This window comes from Salvelinus sp. IW2-2015, linkage group LG18, assembly GCF_002910315.2.
Source record: "Salvelinus sp. IW2-2015 linkage group LG18, ASM291031v2, whole genome shotgun sequence".
In the NCBI taxonomy this organism is placed as follows: domain Eukaryota; kingdom Metazoa; phylum Chordata; class Actinopteri; order Salmoniformes; family Salmonidae; genus Salvelinus; species Salvelinus sp. IW2-2015.
Window position 1 is genome coordinate 34573841 of NC_036858.1, and position 20637 is coordinate 34594477.

A 20637-nucleotide genomic window follows, 5' to 3' on the forward strand; every position below is an offset into this window, starting at 1 on the left:
CAAATCAAAATATATTTTAGATTCTTCAAAGTACCCACCCTTTGCTTTAATGACAGCTTTGCACATTCTCTCAACCAGCTTCATGAAGTAGTCACCTGGAATGCATTTCAATTAACCTGTGCGCCTTGGTGAAATTTGTTGGGGTATTGTTGACAAAAACGTCTGATTAGGTTTTCAATTGGAATCTGAGACATAACAGTATGGCAATGTTTGACATGACAGTATAGGGGCTCTTCAGCCATACAGGGAGCTCTAAGAGGCAGCTGGGGAAACAAGCAGGCTAGGAGGGTAGTGATCAGAGGAAAGCCACTGACCCCTGCCCCTTGCCATTTCAGTTTTTCAGTATTTTAGGCTGGGGAAATTACATGTGACACCATGACTTGAGGGCAGAGAGGGGCTACCTTAAGAAACATAATCATAAACTCTCAGTTTTTTACTAAACAGTCGCCTCTACAACACCCGGGCATTCATTTACATCAACTCAGCATGTGTAACAGACTGTGCTGATGCCAGCAGTTTTAGATCCGACACAGCAGTCCCTCTCTCACAGTCGGCATAACGGACAGCGCACTGGCTTTATCAGCCTTTAGTAGAGTGATGCTCAAGGATTATTACCACGCCCATTTGGCAGAAACAGTGKGATTGCTGATGGTAATCGGCCATGACAGGGAACAGAGAGGCTAGTGGTTGAACCTAAAGGGAGAGAGAGAGAGGAAAGTGGATATTAACTCAGATACTACACCTCCTAACAATGCTGCTGGCTTCAGGTCAGTGAGAGATGGCTGTGTCAGCGATGCCTGCCTCAGTGCTCATCATAGTTTGGGCCCTCTCTAAGATGGCAGAGGGAAGAGCAAATCCAAACAAACCTTTATCTCACTGTCCCGCCTCAGTGCAATAACTTGATTGTTTCACACATTGGGCCATTAACAGAGTGCAATGCTTTTGACGTCTGCTGTTTTGTTTGCCTTATTACACTGTAACACCCTGGTTACATTTCTCTTTCTTTCCCCCCCTGTACCAAAACAATCTCTATTGTTTATTGACCATGTGAATAGACATATGGTAAGCATTTCTTGGTAACAGTGGAGGCTGCTGAGGGGAGGACGACACATAATAATGGCTGGAATGGAGCAAATGGAAACCATGTCTTTGATGTATATTATACCATTCCACCTATTCTGCTCGAGCCATTACAATGAGCCCGTCCTCCCCAATTAACATGCCACCAACCTCCTGTGGTTTGTAATGGAGGAGGGACCATAGATTTCTTTTAGACCACAGTGAGGTCTTCAAAGACAATTTCCAGGACGCAAGTGGTGTGACCATTATCAACAATGATAAGAGGAGAGAGTCTGTGATGGCCGCTCTCCACTTGATCCATGATTGTTTTAATCTAGTTGCAGGGACTGCAGATAAAAAGTAGCTTGTTCTAAAACCTAGTGCAATGTCAATGCCTGATAAATGTTCCCTGAAAATGTTTTGAATTAATAAAGAACTTGAATCTCCAGCCAGCAAATCTTTATTCCAAATGCCAGTCGTCGAGGGATATTTTTCAAGTTTGTCTCCCCAAGTTGGTTAACTGTCAGATGGCACAGTGCAAAGTGCCAACACTTGTATAAATCGTCTTTGGGTTCGGTGTCCCTTCTACGGGACGGTTGAGCTAACGTAGGCTAATGCGATTAGCCTGAGGTTGTAAGTAACAAGAACATTTCCCAGGACATAGACATATCTGATATTGGCAGAAATTTGGGGGTTTATGGCTTAAATTCTTGGTAATCTAACTGCACTGTCCAATTACAGTAGCTATTACAGTGAAATAATACCATACTATTGTTTGAGGAGAGTGCACAATTTTGAACATGAACAGTTATTAATAAACAAATTAGGCACATTTGGGCAGTCTTGATACAACATTTTGAACAGAAATGCAATGGTTCATTAGATCAGTCTAAAACTTTGCACATACACTACTGCTWTCTAGTGGCCAAAATCTAAATTGCAACTGGGGTGGAATAATACATTATGGCCCTTTTCTTGCATTTCAAAATGATGYTACAAAAAAATACAAAAAAATGTTTTTKTTTTCTTTGGACCAGATCTATTTATCTTTTACCAGATCTATTATGTTATATTCTCCTACATTCCTTTCACATTTCCACAAACTCCAAAGTGTTTCCTTTCAAATGGTACCAACCATATGCATATCCTTGCTTCAGGGCCTGAGCTACAGGCAGTTAGATTTGGGTATGTCATTTTAGGTGAAAATTGAAAAAAAGGGGTGGATCCTTAAGAGGATTTATAACAGAGCACGCCCATTAGATTATTTGAAAGTTATGGCTCTTCTCCAAGTGGCAGCATTAGCTGTGATGGTCCCATGATATGATCTCAGAGTTAAGCGGCGGGGGTTGGCATCCCTCTGGAGTAACAAGGGCACTGGGTTAGAGGGAGGTGGGGGGCACTGTTTAGCTTTACCCCTGCCCCCAGCGCAGACTGTGCCAGGATGCCAAAGCCTAGCGTGGTATTGCCCTCTGCTGAACTGCCGTCATCCTCTCATCTTGGCAGATCTGCAATGTCTGATGAGATACCCTTGCCTAGACGGGATTGTGTTAGTGACACGAACATGAAAGTCATCAAACTTTCATCTTGTTTTTTTCTGAAGCAGTCTTGATTTGGTATATATATACAGTATATCAATACTGTGCAATTCAACCAAAGTCCAAGTAACAGTTATTGAATGTGTCTAGCCTTTTTATTTCTCTCATTAGTGTATCACCATGCGGTAAAATGATTCAGCTAGATGGTTAGATGTTTTTATTAATGTCACTACATAGACCTATTTGCCAAAAATTATCTGAAAATCCAGCTCACTGTGGGGCCTCCCGATTGGGGCCTCCCGAGTGGCACAGTGGTCTGAGGCACTGCAACTACAGATTCTGGGTTCGAGTCCAGGCTCTGTCGCAGCCGGCCACGACCGGGAGACCCATGGGGCAGCGCACAATTGACCCAGCGTCGTCCGGGTTAGGGGAGGGTTTGGCCGGCAGGGATGTACTTTTCCCATCGCTCACTAGCGACTCCTGTGGTGGGCCGGGTGCAATGCATGCTGACACGGTCGCCAACTGTACGGTGTTTCCTCCAGTACACTAGTGCGGCTGGCTTCCGGGTTAAGTGGGCAATTGTGTCAAGAAGCAGTGTGGCTTGTTTGGGTTGTGTTTCGGAGGACGCACGGCTCTCGACCTTCGCCTCTCCCGAGTCCATACGAGAGTTGCAGCGATGAAACAAGACTGTAACTACCAATTCTATACCATGAAAAAGGGGTAAAACATTKTTTATTTTTTACTAACAAACATTTTGCTCACTGTTTGTTGACCTTGCAGAGTGAGGTCATGCCGCAGGGAAAAAAAGCTCTGTGCTTGTCAGAGCCAATCGTATGATTACAGTGCACTGGGTCTTTTTATTTGTCCCTTTGTACCATCCTTACATGAACCAACAGAGATGGCCTATGAGTGTCCTATTGGTATTGTTCGGAGGGGAAATGTCATCCAACCTAGTCTATTTCATTMAAGTAACAATAGGGTTGCCTTTGCATATAATTTTGGATGGACTGGGGCCTCCTGCCTCCTGTTTGTTAAAATCATAAAGACAGTGGATTAGTGGTTTAACATGACAAACATTTTAGCCTACTTGTTTAAAACATATCGACTGAAAAGAAGACCCTGTGATTTGTATTAAAATACCTAGTCAAGTTATTTTATCAAGCAAGTTTTGTTTACTCTGTACCTCCATCTCTATTCTTACTAAGCCCCCCAAAAKTCTCATAGAAATAGCCTAGCATTAGCCCTAATTCAGAAATAATTAGAAATCCTGCTTATTTTGAGATTTTTTTCTGAAGGCTCTGTGCTAGCAGAGACATAACATAGTTTGCTGTCCTCTCTCAAATGCAATGATCTGGTCATTTGTCACATGCTTTGTGTGACGTAGAAGTCCGTCACTGGCCGCGGGCAACATTTGGTTGTTTAACGCACGCACACATTTATCACTCCTCCCTTCTCCGTAATAAGTTAACAATGTGGGTCGACACACAAATTAACTTCTGTCTAAGTACATACGTTTCACACTTGTCAATGTTCATATTTAAGATATACAATATTTATTATACTTATCAATGTTGTGGATGAGCGCGTTGTTTGTTCTGTTTCTCTCTCTCTCCATCTCGGTAGCTTCCGGGTATGCTGGAAAAYGACCCGAGCTAAGGGAATTGGGCTGACTTTATAGTGCCTGTCCCAAATTGCTCATTAATGTAAATGGGAATATGGGCATATTGAAAGATACTGTCAGTAGTGATGTAATGTTGTAAATGTTATGTTGTGATATTGTTTAAAAACGTGTTGCAATGTATATCCTTTAGTATGTTTAGTTAATYGAAAATGTAGGTTTGACTAGGTAATTGCTTAATTAATTAGGGTAGTAATTGTTCTGAGGGGAGGGGCTAGCCCTACAAAAGGAGCCTCTCTTTCAGTTCATAGAGAGGCATATTTGGATCAAGCTGTGGATGGGGCAGCATTGTTTTAAGCTGTCCCATAAGGTAGATGTTTGATGGCAGTAGTAATCACCTTGTAAATAAACACCTATGCACAGAAMAACTTTTGCGGCTCCGCCATCTTTTTGTTTTGATAGAGGTTAGGTTTTCCAGTTTAGCCTTCTGGCCTACTCTACGTGACACTTTGTAAACAACAGGTGTAGACTAGAAGTGAAATGCTTACTTACAGGCCCTTCCCAACAATGCAGAGAGAAAAATAGAAAYATAATAGAAAAATAAAATAACACGAGGAATAAATACACAATGAGTAACGATAACTTGGCTATATACACTGGGTACCAGTACCGAGTCGATGTACATATAGGTCGGGGTAAAGTGACTAGGCAACAGGATAGATAATAAACAGTAGCAGCAGTGTATGTGATGAGTCAAAAGAGTTCAATGCAGATAGTCCGGGCAGTTATTTGGTTAACTATTTAGCAGTCTTATGGCTTGAGGGTAGAAGCTGTACAGAGTCCTGTTGGTTCCAGATTGGTGCAACGGTACTGCTTGCCGTGCGGTTGCAGAGAGAACAGTCCATGACTTGGGTGGCTGCAGTCTTTGACAATCTTTAGGGCCTTCCTCCGACACCGCCCAGAATAGAGGTCCTGGATGGCAGGCAGCACAGCCCCAGTGATGTACTGGGCCATATGCACTACCTTCTGTAGCGCCTTGCGTTCGGATGCCAAGCAGTTGCCATACCAAGTGGTGATGCAACCAGTCAAGATGCTCACCATGGGGCAGCAGTAAAACTTTTTGACGATATAAGGGCCCATGCCAAATATTTTCAGCCTTGTGAGGGGGAAGAGGCATTGTTGTTTTGGTGTGTGTGTGTGTAATGGGTGCGTGTTGGTGGCAGGGAAGTCAGGCACAGGAGAATGAACTTGGTATAAACGGAGTCGTTTAATAAAAGTTAACAAAACTCCAAAAACCAAAATATATAAAATAATCAAAGTGGGTACAAAACCCGTCGCGCACCAACACATAACTTAACATAACAACACAAACATACAATCACCGACAAGGACATGAGGGGAAACAGAGGGTTAAATACACAACATGTAATTGATGGGATTGGAACCAGGTGTGATGGAAGACAAGACAAAACCAATGGAAAATGAAAAATGGATCAGTGATGGCTAGAAGATCGGTGACGTCAACCGCCGAACACCGCTCAAACAAGGAGAGGGGCCGACTTCGGCGGAAGTTGTGACAGTACCCCCCCCCTGACGCGCGGCTCCAGCAGCGCGTCGACACTGACCTCGGGGAAGACCCGGAGGGCGAGGTGCAGGGCGATCCGGATGGAGATGGTGGAACTCTCGCAGCATAGAAGGATCCAACATACCCCTCCCAGTCCACGAGGTACTGAAGGCCCCTCGCCCGACGTCTCGAATCCAGTATGGAACGAACAGAGTACGCCGGGGCCCCCTCGATGTCCAGAGGGGGCGGAGGAACCTCCCGCACCTCAGACTCCTGGAGCGGGCCAGCCACCACCGGCGAGACACATGGAACGAGGGGTTAATGCGGTAATCGGGGGGAAGCTGTAATCTATAACATACCCCGTTCACTCTCCTCAGGACTTTAAATGGCCCTACAAATCGTGGACCCAGCTTCCGACAGGGCAGGCGGAGGTGCAGGTTTCGGGTCGAGAGCCAGACCCGGTCCCCCGGGGCGAACACCGGGGCCTCACTGCCGTGACGGTCTGCGCCAACTTTCTGGCGCAGCACGGCGCGCTGAAGGTGGACATGGGCGGCGTCCCATGTCTCCTCCGTGCGCCGGAACCAGTCATCCACCGCAGGAGCCTTGGTCTGACTCTGAAGCAAAGGAGCCAGAACCGGCTGATACCCCAATACACACTGGAAGGGAGAGAGGTTAGTTGAGGAGTGGCGGAGCGAGTTCTGGGCCATCTCTGCCCAGGGCACGAATGCTGCCCACTCTCCCGGCCGGTCCTGGCAATAAGACCTCAGAAACCTACCCACATCCTGGTTAACTCTCTCCACCTGCCCGTTACTCTCGGGGTGAAAACCTGAGGTAAGGCTGACCAAGATCCCCAGACGTTCCATGAACGCCCTCCAGACCCTCGACGTGAACTGGGGACCCCGATCAGACACTATATCCTCAGGCACCCCGTAGTGCCGGAAGACGTGAGTAAACAGGGCTTCCGCAGTCTGTAGGGCCGTAGGGAGACCCGGGCAAAGGGAGGAGACGACAGGACTTAGAAAAACGAAGGCGGAAAATCGGTTATGAAATCCACCGACAGGTGCGACCACGGCCGTTGTGGAACGGGTAAGGGTTGTAGCTTACCTCTGGGCAGGTGCCTAGGAGCCCTACACTGGGCGCACACCGAGCAGGAGGAAACATAAACCCTCACATCCTTAGCCAAAGTGGGCCACCAGTACTTCCCACTAAGACAGCGCACCMTCCGGCCGATCCCAGGATGACCAGAGGAGGGTGACTTGTGGGCCCAATAGATCAGCCGGTCGCGGACAGCAGACGGAACGTACAGACGCCCAGCTGGACACTGAGGGGGAGCAGGCTCTGCACGTGTCGCCCGCTCAATGTCCGCGTTCAGCTCCCACACTACCGGCGCCACCAAGCAAGAGGCGGGGAGTATGGGATTGGGATGGGCCGCTCCTCTGTGTCATACAGCCGGGACAATGRGTCTGCCTTAATGTTCTGGGAGCCTGGTCTGTAAGAAAGGGTAAACACAAAACGGGTGAAAAACATGGCCCACCTTGCCTGGCGAGGGTTCAGTCTCCTCGCCGCCCGGATGTACTCCAGATTGCGGTGGTCAGTCCAGAGGAGAAAAGGGTGTCTAGCCCCCTCAAGCCAATGTCTCCACGCCTTCAAGGCCTTGACGACAGCCAACAACTCCCGGACCCCACGTCATAGTTTCGCTCCGCCGGGCTGAGCTTCTTCGAGAAGAAGGCACAAGGGCGGAGCTTCGGTGGCGTACCCGAGCGCTGAGAGAGCACAGCTCCTATCCCAGCCTCGGACGTGTCCACCTCCACTACGAACGCCAAAGAGGGATCCGGATTGGCCAGCACGGGAGCCGAGGTAAACAAAGCCCTCAGGTGACTAAAAGCCCTGTCCGCCTCAGCTGTCCGCCTCAGCCCCCCCAGCTGAAGGGGGCCCCAAGCGCACAGGGCCCCCCTTCAGCAGTGAAGTAATGGGAGCCGCTACCTGACCAAAACCCCGGATAAACCTCCGGTAGTAGTTGGCAAACCCTAAGAATCGCTGCACCTCCATTACCGTGGTGGGAGTCGGCCAATTACGCACGGCTGCAATGCGGTCACTCTCCATCTCCACCCCTGACGTGGAAATGGGATACCCTAGGAAGGAGACGGACTGTTGGAAGAACAGGCATTTCTCAGCCTTGACGTACGGGTCATGCTCCAACAGGCGACCAAGCACTCTGCGCACCAGGGACACATGCTCGGCGCGTGTAGCGGAGTATATCAAAATGTCATCAATATACACCACCACACCCTGCCCGTGCAGGTCCCTGAAAACCTRGTCTACAAAAGCTTGGAAGACTGATGGCGCATTCATCGACCCGTACGGCATGACGAGGTACTCATAGTGCCCAGAGGTGGTACTGAAAACCGTCTTCCACTCGTCTCCCTCTCGGATACGCACCAGGTTGTAAGCGCTCCTGAGATCTAGTTTGGTGAAGAAGCGCGCCCCGTGCATTGACTCTATCACTGTGGCTATGAGCGGGAGCGGGTAACTATACCTCACCGTGATCTGATTTAGACCCCCGTAGTCAATACACGGACGCAGACCTCCCTTCTTCTTCTTCACAAAAAAGAAACTTGAGGAGACGGGTGAAGTGGAGGACCGAATGTACCCATGACGCAGGGATTCGGAGACATATGTTTCCATAGCCTCCGTCGCCACCTGTGAGAGGGGATACACGTGACTCCTGGGAAGTGCAGCGTCTACCAGGAGATCTATCGCACAATCGCCCCATCGATGAGGTGGTAATTGAGTCGCCTTCTWTTTAGAGAAGGCGAGAGCCAAATCGGCATATTCAGGGGGAATGCGCACGGTGGAGACCTGGCCTGGACTCTCCACCGTAGTAGCACCAACGGAAACCCCTAAACACCTACCTGAGCACTCTCGCGACCACCCCGTGAGAGCCCTCTGTGGCCAAGAAACAGTGGGGTTATGACAAGCTAACCAGAGTAGGCCCACCACCACGGGAAACGCAGGAGAGTCAATAAGGAAGAGACTAATTTTCTCCGTATGACCCCCCCGCGTCACCATGTCCAAAGGAACGGTGACCTCCCTAATCAACCCTGACCCTAATGGTCGACTATCTAAGGCGTGAACGGGGAAAGGCACATCCACGGGAAAAATGGGGATCCCTAAACTATGGGCTAAAGCTTTATCAATGAAATTCCCAGCCGTGCCTGAATCGACGAGCGCCTTATGCTGGGAATGCGGGGGAAAACTCAGGAAAAGTGACAAACAAACATATGTGCAACAGAGGACTCTGGGTGAGGATGGTGCCAGCTCACCTGGGGTGACGCCAGAGCGCCTTGCCTGCTGCCTCGATTCCCAGAGGAACCCACCCGGCACCGACCGGCAGTGTGACCTCTGCGGCCACAGATAGTGCACGAGCGGGAACCCCCTCGGGTCTCCCTGCGCACCGCCCCTCCCAGCTCCATGGGTATCGGAGAGGGGGTGCAGGAGGATGGAACCACCAGACCCCAATCTGAAAGTCTGCGAGTAGCCAGCAGGTTGTCCAGCCGGATGGACAGGTCCACCAGCTGGTCAAACGAGAGGGTGGTGTCTCTGCAGGCCAGCTCCCGTCGGARGTCCTCGCGTAGACTGCAGCGGTAATGATCGATCAGGGCCCTGTTGTTCCATCCCGCGCCGGCAGCCAGGGTCCAAAACTCCAGGGCGAAATCCTGGGCGCTCCTCGTCTCCTGCCTCAGATGGTAGAGGCGCTCACCCGCCGCTCTACCCTCGGGTGGGTGGTCGAAGACTGCCCGGAAACGGCGGGTGAACTCCTCAAACTGGTCCAGCATCTCCCTCTCTCCATARGGCGTTGGCCCACTCCAGGGCTTTCCCGGTGAGGCATGAGACGAGAGCGGACACCCTCTCACGGTCCGATGGAGCTGGGTGGACCGTGGCCAGATAGAGGTTTAATTGAAAGAGGAAGCCCTGACAGTTGGCAGCACTCCCGTCGTACTCCTGTGGCAAGCGGTGATGCAACCAGTCAAGATGCTCACCATGGGGCAGCAGTAAAACTTTTTGACGATATAAGGGCCCATGCCAAATATTTTCAGCCTCGTGAGGGGGAAGAGGCATTGTTGTTTTGGTGTGTGTGTGTGTAATGGGTGAGTGTTGGTGGCAGGGAAGTCAGGCGCAGGAGAACGAACTTGGTATAAACGGAGTCGTTTAATAAAAGTTAACAYAACTCCAAAAAACAAAATATATAAAATAATCAAAGTGGGTGCAAAACCCGTCGCGCACCAACACATAACTTGCACAAACATACAATCAAACAATCACCGACAAGGACATGAGGGGAAAACAGAGGGTTAAATACACAACATGTAATTGATGGGATTGGAACCAGGTGTGATGGAAGACAAGACAAAACCAATGGAAAATGAAAAATGGATCAGTGATGGCTAGAAGATCGGTGACGTCGACCGCCGAACACCGCTCGAACAAGGAGAGGGGCCGACTTCGACGGAAGTCGTGACAGTGTGGACCATGTTAATTCTTTAGTGATGTGGACACCGAGGAACTTGAAGCTCTCCACTACAGCCCTGTGGATGGGGGCATGCTCAGCCCTCCGTTTCCTGTAGCCAATGATCAGCCCCTTTGTCTTGTTGATGTTAAGGGAAAGGTTGTTGTCCTGGCATCACACTGCCAGGTCACTGACCTCCTCCCTATAGGCTGTCTCATCATCGTCGGTGATCAGGCCTACTCTGTCATGTCGTCAGAAAACTTAATGATGGTGTTGGAGTCGTTCGCGGCCACGCAGTCGWGGGTGAACAGGGAGTACAGGAGGGGACTAAGCATGCATCCCTGATGGGCCCACATGTTGAGGGTCAGCGTGGCGGATGTATTGTTGCCTACTCTCACCACCTAGGGGTGGCCCGTCAGGAAGTCCAGGATCCAGTTGCAGAGGGATGTCTTCAGTCCCAGGGTCTTGCGCTTAGTGATGAGCTTGGAAGGCACTATAGTGTTGAACGTTGAGCTGTAGTCAATGAACAGCATTCTCACATAGGTGTTCCTCTTGTCCAGGTGGGAGAGGGCATTGTGGAGTGCAATGGAGATTGCATCATCTGTGGATCTGTTGGGGTGGTATGCAAATTAGAGTGGGTCAAGGGTGTCTGGGATGATGGTGTTGATGTGAMCCATGACCAGCCTTTCAAAGCATTTCAAAGCTACAGATGTGAGTGCTACGGGCCGATAGTAATTTAGACATAAGGACTATGTTCCATTCTCCATCAGTACCTCTTTGGTCGATATCTGACGATGTCCAAGTTCTCCAATTATACAATGGCTCATCCAAGGGTAGAAGAAACCATTGTCCTTATCAACCCCATAGTGTCATTCATGCATGCTGACAAGAAGGGTGAAGAGAAAGGTAACAACCTCTCCCCTGGGCCAGCCTGACAGATTTCTGACATCACATCACATTACCAATGGATGCTTTCCTTTCAAAACATTAGCTTGTTCTCAATAAAATACCTCAGAGGGACCATGTGTTTTAAGTATGCGTAAAGAGGTCATGTGCAGGTTAAGTGTGCCGCTGAAGTTTACACCTTGGAGACACATTGAGAGGTGTTATTTTAGGTGTTATTTGAAGAGCTAGCTCTGCAAGTATTAGCTCCCAGCTCCACAGAGAATCTCGGTTGAAGCCTCTGGTCCAATGCACTCATGTCTCTGGCTTATTTCCCTAGTGGTCCCCTGAGGTAAATCATCTCCTCCTCTTCCCCACTCTCTAGTGACAGATAAAGCCTTGTCTTGTAAGAGAGTCCCTGTGGGAGGGCTGGCCTCTCAGACAGTCACTTTTGGAAATTGTTCTTCCTCTCAAGTTGTGTAACAACATTGTGGCAGATTAAGTTTATTTCTGGTATTCCAGGCAGAAAAGAAGCAGGACAGAGAAGCCCATCCCGCCTCCAGAGCTGGTCCTGCCTGGCAGCATGGCCATCGGTTCAGTGTCCATGGCTGTGGCCAAGATTGGGGCTCTACTGCAAGACATGCCCCTGTACAAGTACATCACAGTTCTGAGGAACAAACAGGTCAGTGAGCTCACCTTTGAGCACGCACACACACACTGACACACACCATGCTATGTTATGCAATGTGATGTAGGTCATTGATCAGGAATGATAGACTTGAAGGCAATGGCAGATATATGTGTGGGTGTTAAGGGAGGCTATTTCATCTAGTTGTCATATTATACATGTAGCGTGTAGTAAAAAAAAAGTGTTTAATAATAATATTGACCATCTTCAATCAATCGACCACATACAACACCCGTTCTGCCAGTCACTTTCTGTTAAAAGTCCCCAAACACATGCCTGGGTCGCTCCTCTTTTCAGTTCGCTGCAGCTAACGACTGGAACGAGCTGCAACAAACACTCAAACTGGACAGTTTTATCTAAATCTCTTCATTCAAAGACTCAATCATGGACACTCTTACTGACCGTTGTGGCTGCTTTGCGTGATGTATTGTTGTCTCTACCTTCTTGCCCTTTGTGCTGTTGTCTGTGCCCAATAATGTTTGTACCCTGTTTTGTCCTGCTACCATGTTGTGCTGCTGCCATGTTGTGTTGTTGTCTTAGGTCTCTCTTTTTGTAGTGTTGTGTTGTCTCTTTTGTCGTGGTGTGTTTTGTCCTATATTTTTATTGAATTTATTTACATTTTTAATCCCAGCCCCTGTCCCCGCAGGAGGCCTTTTGGTAGGCAGTCATTGTAAATAAGAATTTGTTCTTAATGTTCTTAACTGACTTGCCTAGTTAAATAAAGGATTTTTTTATTTTTATAAATAAAAATAAAGAACAGAAACCCAGCCTAAAACCCCAGAGTAAGCAATGCAGATGTAGAAGCATCTACACTGCATCAGAAAGTATTCAGACCCCTTCCCTTTTCCCACATTTTGTTACATTACAGCCTTATTCTAAAATGTATTAAATCATTTGTTTCCCTCATGACAAAGAGAAAACTGGTTTAGAAATTTCAGCAAATGTATAATTTTTTATTTTATTTTTTTATTTTTTTACAAATACCTTATTTACATAAGTATTCAGACCCTTTGCTGTGAGACTCGAAAGCTCAGGTGCATCCTGTTTCCATTGATCATCCTTGAGATGTTTTTACAACTTGACTGGTGTCCACCTGTGGTAAATTCAATTGATAGGACAGGATTTGGAAAGGCTCACAACTGTCTATATAAGGTCCCACAATTGACAGCGCATGTCAGAGCAAAAACCAAGCCATGAGGTCGAAGGAATTGTCCGTAGAGCTCTGAGACATGATTGTGTCGAGGCACAGATCTGGGGAAGGGTACCAAAAAATGTCTGCAGCATTGAAGGTCCCCAAGAACACAGTGGCCTCCATCATTCTTAAATGGAAGAAGTTTGTAACCACCAAGACTCTTCCTAGAGCTGTCCACCCAGCCAAACTGAGCAATCAGTGGAGAAGGGCCTTGATCAGGGAGGTGATATGGGTATCCCCAAACCATCACACTACACCCACCATGCTTGACCATTGGTAGAAGGTTCTTACTGTGAAATGCAGTGTTTGGTTTTCGCCAGGCATAATGGAACGCATGTCGTCCAAAAAGTTATACTTCTGACTCATGTGTCCATAGAACATTCTTCGAGGAGTCTTGACGACCACCCAGGTGCTTCCAAGGGCTTTTTTGGCAAACTTGAGTCAACTTTTTGGATGAGATGGGTCCCATTATGTCTGGTGAAAACCCAAACACTGCAATCCACAGTAAGAACCTCATACCAACGGTCGAGCATGGTGGTGGTAGTGTGATGGTTTGGGGGTGCTTTGCTGCCTCAGGACCTGGACGACTTGCCTTAATAATAGAAGGAACCATGGATTCTGTTCTGTATCAGAGAATTCTACAGGAGAATGTCAGGGCATCTGTCTGTGAGCTGAAGCTGAAGCGCAACTGGGTCATTCAGCAAGACAATGATCCAAAACACACAATCAAGTCTACATGAAAATGGTTAAAAAGCAACAAATCTGAAGTTTTGTAATGGCCTAGTCAAAGTCCATATCTAAACCCGATTGAGATATTGTGTTAGGACCTGAAACGAGCAGTTCATGCTTTAAAACCCACAAATGTCGCTGAGTTAAAGCAGTTCTGCATGCAAGAGTGGGTCAAAATTCCTCCACAGCAATGTGAGAGACTGATCAACACCTACAGGAAGTGTTTGGTTACAGTCATTGCAGCTAAAGTTATTGAGTGTAAGGGGGCAATTACCTTTTCACACAGGGGCATTGTGTGTTGCATAACTGTTCATTAAATTAAATAAGTATCAATTTGTTTTATTTGTAAACTCAGGTTCCCTTTATCTAATAATAGGTTTTGGTTGAAGATCTGATAACATTCAGTATGAAAAATATGCATTTTTTTTTTTGAAAATCAGAAAGAGGGCAAATAATTTTGCACGGCACTGTACATAGTATAAAGAAACYTTTACCTAAAACGATCCGTGAACTCCCCCAACAGATCATCACAATGGTCCTCGAGCTTCAAAAGGAGATGATTCAAATAATGAACATTGCTTCAAAAACAGGGGTAAGGAACATTGCGGCAGAGCCTGGTATAGTGGATCTACTGTACAGTATAGGGAGCTTATGATTTATTTTTAAGACTGAATATATACATTACATGACAACTCTCTGAGTATATCACAATTTCAACGTTGTAGTTACGTTCTTCAAAGTTAGAATCAATTCAATGCCGTCTGTCTATGGTTTAGCAGTGCCACAGGAGGTTGGTGGCACCTTAACTGGGGAGGATGGGCTGATAGTAATGGATGGAACGGAATTATTAGAATGACATCGGACTCCTCAAACACATGGTTTCCATGGGATTGATACCATTCCATTAACTCCATTCCAGACATTATTATGAGCCGTCCTCCCCTCAGCAACGTCCTGTGTTTAGCACTAGAAGCACTATCTAACTGGGAATAGATTAAAGGTTGTCGATAGGAAATCGCTTTCCCAATTTTATTATGTGATGGACATCACAAGATGAGACGATAACAGCTCGCGGCCTACATTTATAGGATTAACAATATTATTGATGGTGGGTTAAATATATCCCATGTAATACCTTCAAAAGCTTTGGAAACAGGAACGTCTAAATCCTATTCATACCCGCTAACCTAATTAAAGTACATGAATTTGAAATATCATTAACGTTCATTAGAGGTGGCAACCCCTCCTCCTGGAGAATTACTGGGTGAGCTGAATCTGGTGTGTTAGAGCAGGGCTGGAGCAAAAGCCTACATACCCAGTAGCTTTGCAGGAGGAAATGTAGAATCTCTCACATACAGTATGATCCAGCACTTCTTTCCCCAGATATATGCATATTATTAACGATGACACTGTGTACATTTATGATGGCTGACTAGACATTCCTTCTCTTTCCAGCCTGTACTGCCAACAGTGTCTGACTCTGGAGCCTTATTTGTTGAGTCCTAAGCAGCCTCTAGATCTAATTACGGAAGCGTCTAACAATCTTGGATTGGCACTTGGAAAGGAGGTCCATTGGCAGTAAACTGTGCTGCTCACAACATAATGGACTATGTATGTAAACAGAACGTTAAAACACGCACAGTGTGCCCTTGCGTACAACTCTATATGCGGGTACAGCAAGTGGTATCGATGCACCAAGTCTGGAATCAACAAAACCCTGAACAGCTTCTACCCCCAAGCCATAAGACTGCTAAATAGTTAACCAATAGCAACCTAGACAATCTGCAATGACCCTTTTTGCACTAACTTTTTTGACTCACCACATACGCTGCTGCTACTGTTTATTATCTATCCTGTTGCCTAGGCACTTTATTCTTAGTTACAGAATATGTAGCTATCTCCCTCAATTACCTCGTACCCCTGCACATCGACTCAGTACTGGTACCCCTTGTATATATAGCCAAGTTATCATTACTTATTATTATATTATTATTTATTTCTCTCTGCATTGTTGGGAAGGGCCCTCAAGTAAGCATGTGACAAATAACATTTGATTTGATTTCCCATTGAAACCAATGTTTAACCTTCAATAATGATTTTGTTAGTTAAAATTAGAATTTGATGTTGACATACTGTAGTTATTCAAAACAAAATATAAGCTGGAAAAAGACTACTTTGAAGTTAGATTTTATTTTCTCTCTTTGCTCCTCTACAGCCAAAAGGAAAGTATGAAGTTATTACAGGAACCCCCAAATCTCCAGATGAACTAGTGGATGAGGCTTTGATTAGTAAATACCCAGCAGTCGTAGCCCTGATCGATCCTCTGCGAAAAGAGGTAAGATGTGAACACCCCTCCGAACACACATCCACAGTAAATGAAAGACATGTGTTGGTGTGCTTATAGAAACTCATGGTGTGTGTGTGACCCGATGTGTAAGGAGCAGTAGGAGAGACTGAGCAGTGTGGCTGGAGCCTCCTGCAGCCTGCTCTCTGACATCTCCTCTAAGCCCCAGTGTCACGGCTCACAGGAAGACGCCCCATCTCTTCCAGGGGTACATCCTGAATCAGACCAATAAAGTCACCGACCTGACCCACGTCACCACAGAGCACAAAGGGAGCCACTGATGGAGTTTTACATAGAGCTTTTGTTTACTAATACACGACTCATTGTCCTAATGTAGGTCAAATGTACAGTGTGCAACATTTTATTGATGGAATGTCAAGAAAAATTGGAGGTCAAATCCATGCTAGGGGAATAAGCCATCATATTGGCCAGATTGACCAATAATAATTGCCATCACAACATCAATACTGTGAATAGAAACAGTAGTATGAACATGACAGTATAAATATTTTGGAATAAATAGGTGATGTGTGAGACACGCCAACTTACATGGTTCCTCAAATGAAGATTTTCCCATTTGAGTGCTGCCGAATCGAACATTTTATCACAGGGAGCCAAATGAATGTCTGCGTGGGCCATGTATCGATCGAATGATGCAACCCGATGATACTTCTACTGTTAAAGGTCATGGGACCCAAAATGATGTTCAGTCAGTTTACCTTTGTCCTAATCTCTCATGGACAGATGCATGTAGCATAAATGGTAGTATTATCTGTCTACAGACTGTGGGATGCGACGACTAACGAGGAACTTTGTTTCCGGTGTGCAGACTTTTCGCCACTGATCATTTGGGCAAATMATYATTCCGCAGGTGCTCGCATCTTTTMAATTTCTGAATGGGAGGGGACATTTGGCCCATAGACTTGCTTGAACTGTCAGAGAGTTRACGATTAGAGGYGTGGAGACTTCGCTAGTTWKGTTAGTATATTTTCTAACCCGTCTCCCCCTGAACTCAACTGAGCATRTGACGCAATTACGCAAGATTTTAGTTCTGGGTGTCCGAGATTACCTTTGTMCTTAAGATCTCACTCAAATTAATGTTCTTCTATATGAAACTATGGTTTGTTAGTTTGTTCATGCTTATTTTGGGGAATGCACTGTTTTTCAGAGGAACCCCTGTAATGACAGATAGTGTAAAGCAGGGATGGGCAACTTTGATAGGGTSGGGGTCACATAATTATTATTATTTTTTAACGCATTGCGAGCCCCCGTCTTGACAGCAGAGCTAAAAGAAAATACAAAATAAACGTTTTAGAGTTAATTTTMTGCAATTCTACACATTTTCCCATGGGCTGTAGAGAAAATGWTGCAGTTTTGAAGCACGTTTGCTGCAATTCTACTKATTTTGCCACAGGGTGGGAGAAATGTTTGCAGTTTTCAATATGATATCTGAGTGAAACTGACTAATAAAATCAATGGGGGCCCCCCGGCCAGTAATTTGACAAGTTTAGATAGCTGGCTGCTAAACTAACTTTACAATCAATTTTTTTTTAGCTGACATGGGCTAATTGACTGACTATCAGTGACTGACATAAAAATAGTTAAGAGGGGGGGTTGATCCGAGGCCCTTCAAAAGTTGCCCATCCCTGGTGTAAAGAGTTGATTCATTGACCTGGTAATACAGGTTACTTTTATGTGTGTGTGTGTGTGTGTCTTTTTGTATGTCAGGTGAGGTAATAATTGGAACGACGTGTGGTGAGCCCTGCAGTGACAACTCACTCTCAGATGTGGTGAGGCTTAGTCATTCTCTTTAGATCTATATGTTTACATGTCTCTCTCGCTGTCTGTCTTTATCTAGTAATGTGTTGGACTGAAAATCTGCACATTTCAGTCTGACAATCCATTGCATCACTTATGTATGTATTCTGCTCTGTACAAGTTTTATAATACAAATGTCTGTATTTACAAGGCCCAATAACCTCTATTGAAGTGATATAATAAACAGTTTGCCTGTCATTGTGTACTCACACCAAAACAAAGCCAAGTGACGGCGTCTTCTCCGTCCCTTGGCGATGAGCAGTCGTCGCACGTTGGCACTCGGCGCCCGTAAACTCTTGTCATTGTGCGTTTCTCTCTCTCCCTCAGGTCGTAGGCCTGGGAGTTGGGTATGTCAAACTGGGAGGTCTGAGTCGTGGAGAGCGGCTGACTAAATACAACCGTCTGATTTCTATAGAGGAAGAATTGGCCCAGCAGGGAATACTGGGTATGGCTTTTTCCTCTCGCCTTTTCAGCCAGTAGAAAGAGGGGGCTAGACAAAGCTATGGGTAGGAGAGGCAGTAATGGCTGGGCTGGTGAGAATACATTTCTCCCTGGACGTGAAAGGAAACTGTGTGTCAGGAATCATGAAGAGGGGGAAAAGGAGCTGGCGAAAAAACCCTACCTTGGTTCTGTTAATTGGCCACCTAATTACGCCTCCCAAAAAAGGGACAGGGATATTGGGCAATTACTGAAAAGCGAGTTCATCTTTGTATAAAATAAAGAATTAACTTCTGCACCAATTGCATATACAGGACTCTTGTATATCGTTTGGCTCTGGCTATGTGGAATATATATATTTTTAGTGCTGTCACAGCAGTAGAAATCATCACAGACCTAGAATAGAGGGGCCTGGAGCGAGGAGGGACATGTTCAATGTSCACAGACCTCTACAGAACATGTTCAATAGACTGTCATGCATTGGCTAGTTTCGCTTTGGCCTTTTTAAAGCCTTTGTTGTCCATTCAACTTATTTCACTTGTTTTCTGTCTGCAGATTTAAGAAAAGACACATCCTCGCTCTTTGTTGGAGAAACGGAYGAGCAGTTATTTACATAATATTCTTGAGGACAAGGATTAAATGAATACCATAGTGTTTTATTCCAAAATGACATTTTCTATTTATGTTTACGTCAATCTAATGTAATTACAAGTCTTAAAATGAATCYCTCATACAATCTATTTAAATGATACACCATTACATTTCTTCCCATATTAAAATGAATGAATTTTCAGTCGTCACTTAGTGCAAAAAGGTTTCACGCTAACCAAATGCAGCGCTGATCTGTATTTTTCCTTGGAAACAAAACTGAATTGATCAAAATGACCACAAAGGAATCACYATAATTTGGCATCACATATTCTGGAATGAACAGAAAATGATATTTACACATATATTTGCAAATTCCAAAGAATAAAAAATACACACACATACAAAAAAGATTATGTAAGACACTGTGGTCACMATTATTTTTAATAAACCTGCCCATTTAATAACCATTATTTTTATGTGGTTTATGACAACTTTTCCATTTTTGTTATAATGCCAGTGTTGGGGTAGCTCTCTGAAAATATAGTTTACCAAGCTACCAATTACTTCACACTGGAAGAATTTAAGCTAAACTAAAGCTAGCCTTAAGAAAAATATAGTTTAATTAACTGAAGTTACTTTGAAAAAGTAGTTCACTACATCCAAACTACTTAGTGAAAAATTATCATATGTACATCTGAATGTGTAATTTAGCCTATTAAACACAACAACTGTGTTTCAAGTGAGAATTAGGCAGGTCTGATGCTGAAAAAGAAAGGAAAATATTGCCTACTTCACCCATATTATCTTTTCATTTTGGAAAATAAGTAGTGTGTAGTTCCAGGAGTTAGCTACACCGCTACATGGCAAAAAATGTATTAACTACTGAAAACACTACTTAGGTTTGAATTTAGTTCAACTACCACCAACCTACTGCAAAATGTAATTCAATTACTAGTTGGACCAAATGTAGTTCATTACTCCCAAACCCTGTGTAGTGCAGTGGGGACACCAGACAGGCTTTGTACTCTGAGGTCTTCTTTCCTTCACCAGAGAGCTGACTGCAGCATTGACAGGTGCAGGTCTCTTGTCTAAAGAGAAATAGATGAAAAGGAACATAGATGAGAAACACTGAGCAAGACCAACAATTTATACACATCCATCTTAACAAGCGTTTTGAGTGTAAAGCAATTTTAAAATCGACCTTGATTAGAAATCCACCGAAGTACTGGAATAGTTTGATACTGACAGAAAAATATTTGATATTAGTGGCACTCACTATTACTCAATCAGTGGAACTCACTATTAATCAATATCTTCGTGTAACATGTTAGTGGTGATATAAGTTATTGTTTAGGAAACATCCTATTTTTAAGCAATGTTGACAGGATGACYGATGGATCTGAAAGAGCCGACACAAAAGAAGGCTAAAGCATAAAGCGACTCTATGCTGACCACCGATTAAAGCCAACACACTGAGAAAGGGCCCCTTCATAATTTGTCATATCCTCATCCGACTCCAAAACACAGTTCCTAGAGGAAATGATTATGTAGCCCTTTTTAAAGACAAAACCAGCGGTCTTAACAGTTGCGGCATGCCCTGCGTCAGTGTAACAGAGGGGGCAGTTGTTCCAGTGGGAAGCAGACGGTTCAGAGGTGCTTTGTGCACCAACAG

At 45.4% G+C, this 20637-nt stretch overlaps 1 protein-coding gene across 1 annotated transcript in view; it reads right to left on the reverse strand.

Moving 5' to 3' along the window:
• Positions 1-19675: 19675 nt before the first annotated feature.
• The window catches only part of shtn1 (shootin 1), a 39176-nt gene continuing 38214 nt past the window's right edge, over positions 19676-20637 (reverse strand). The window contains exon 17 of the mRNA XM_024007518.2: positions 19676-20053. The gene's annotated coding sequence lies outside the window, so the exon portion shown is untranslated. The remainder of the gene's footprint in view (positions 20054-20637) is intronic.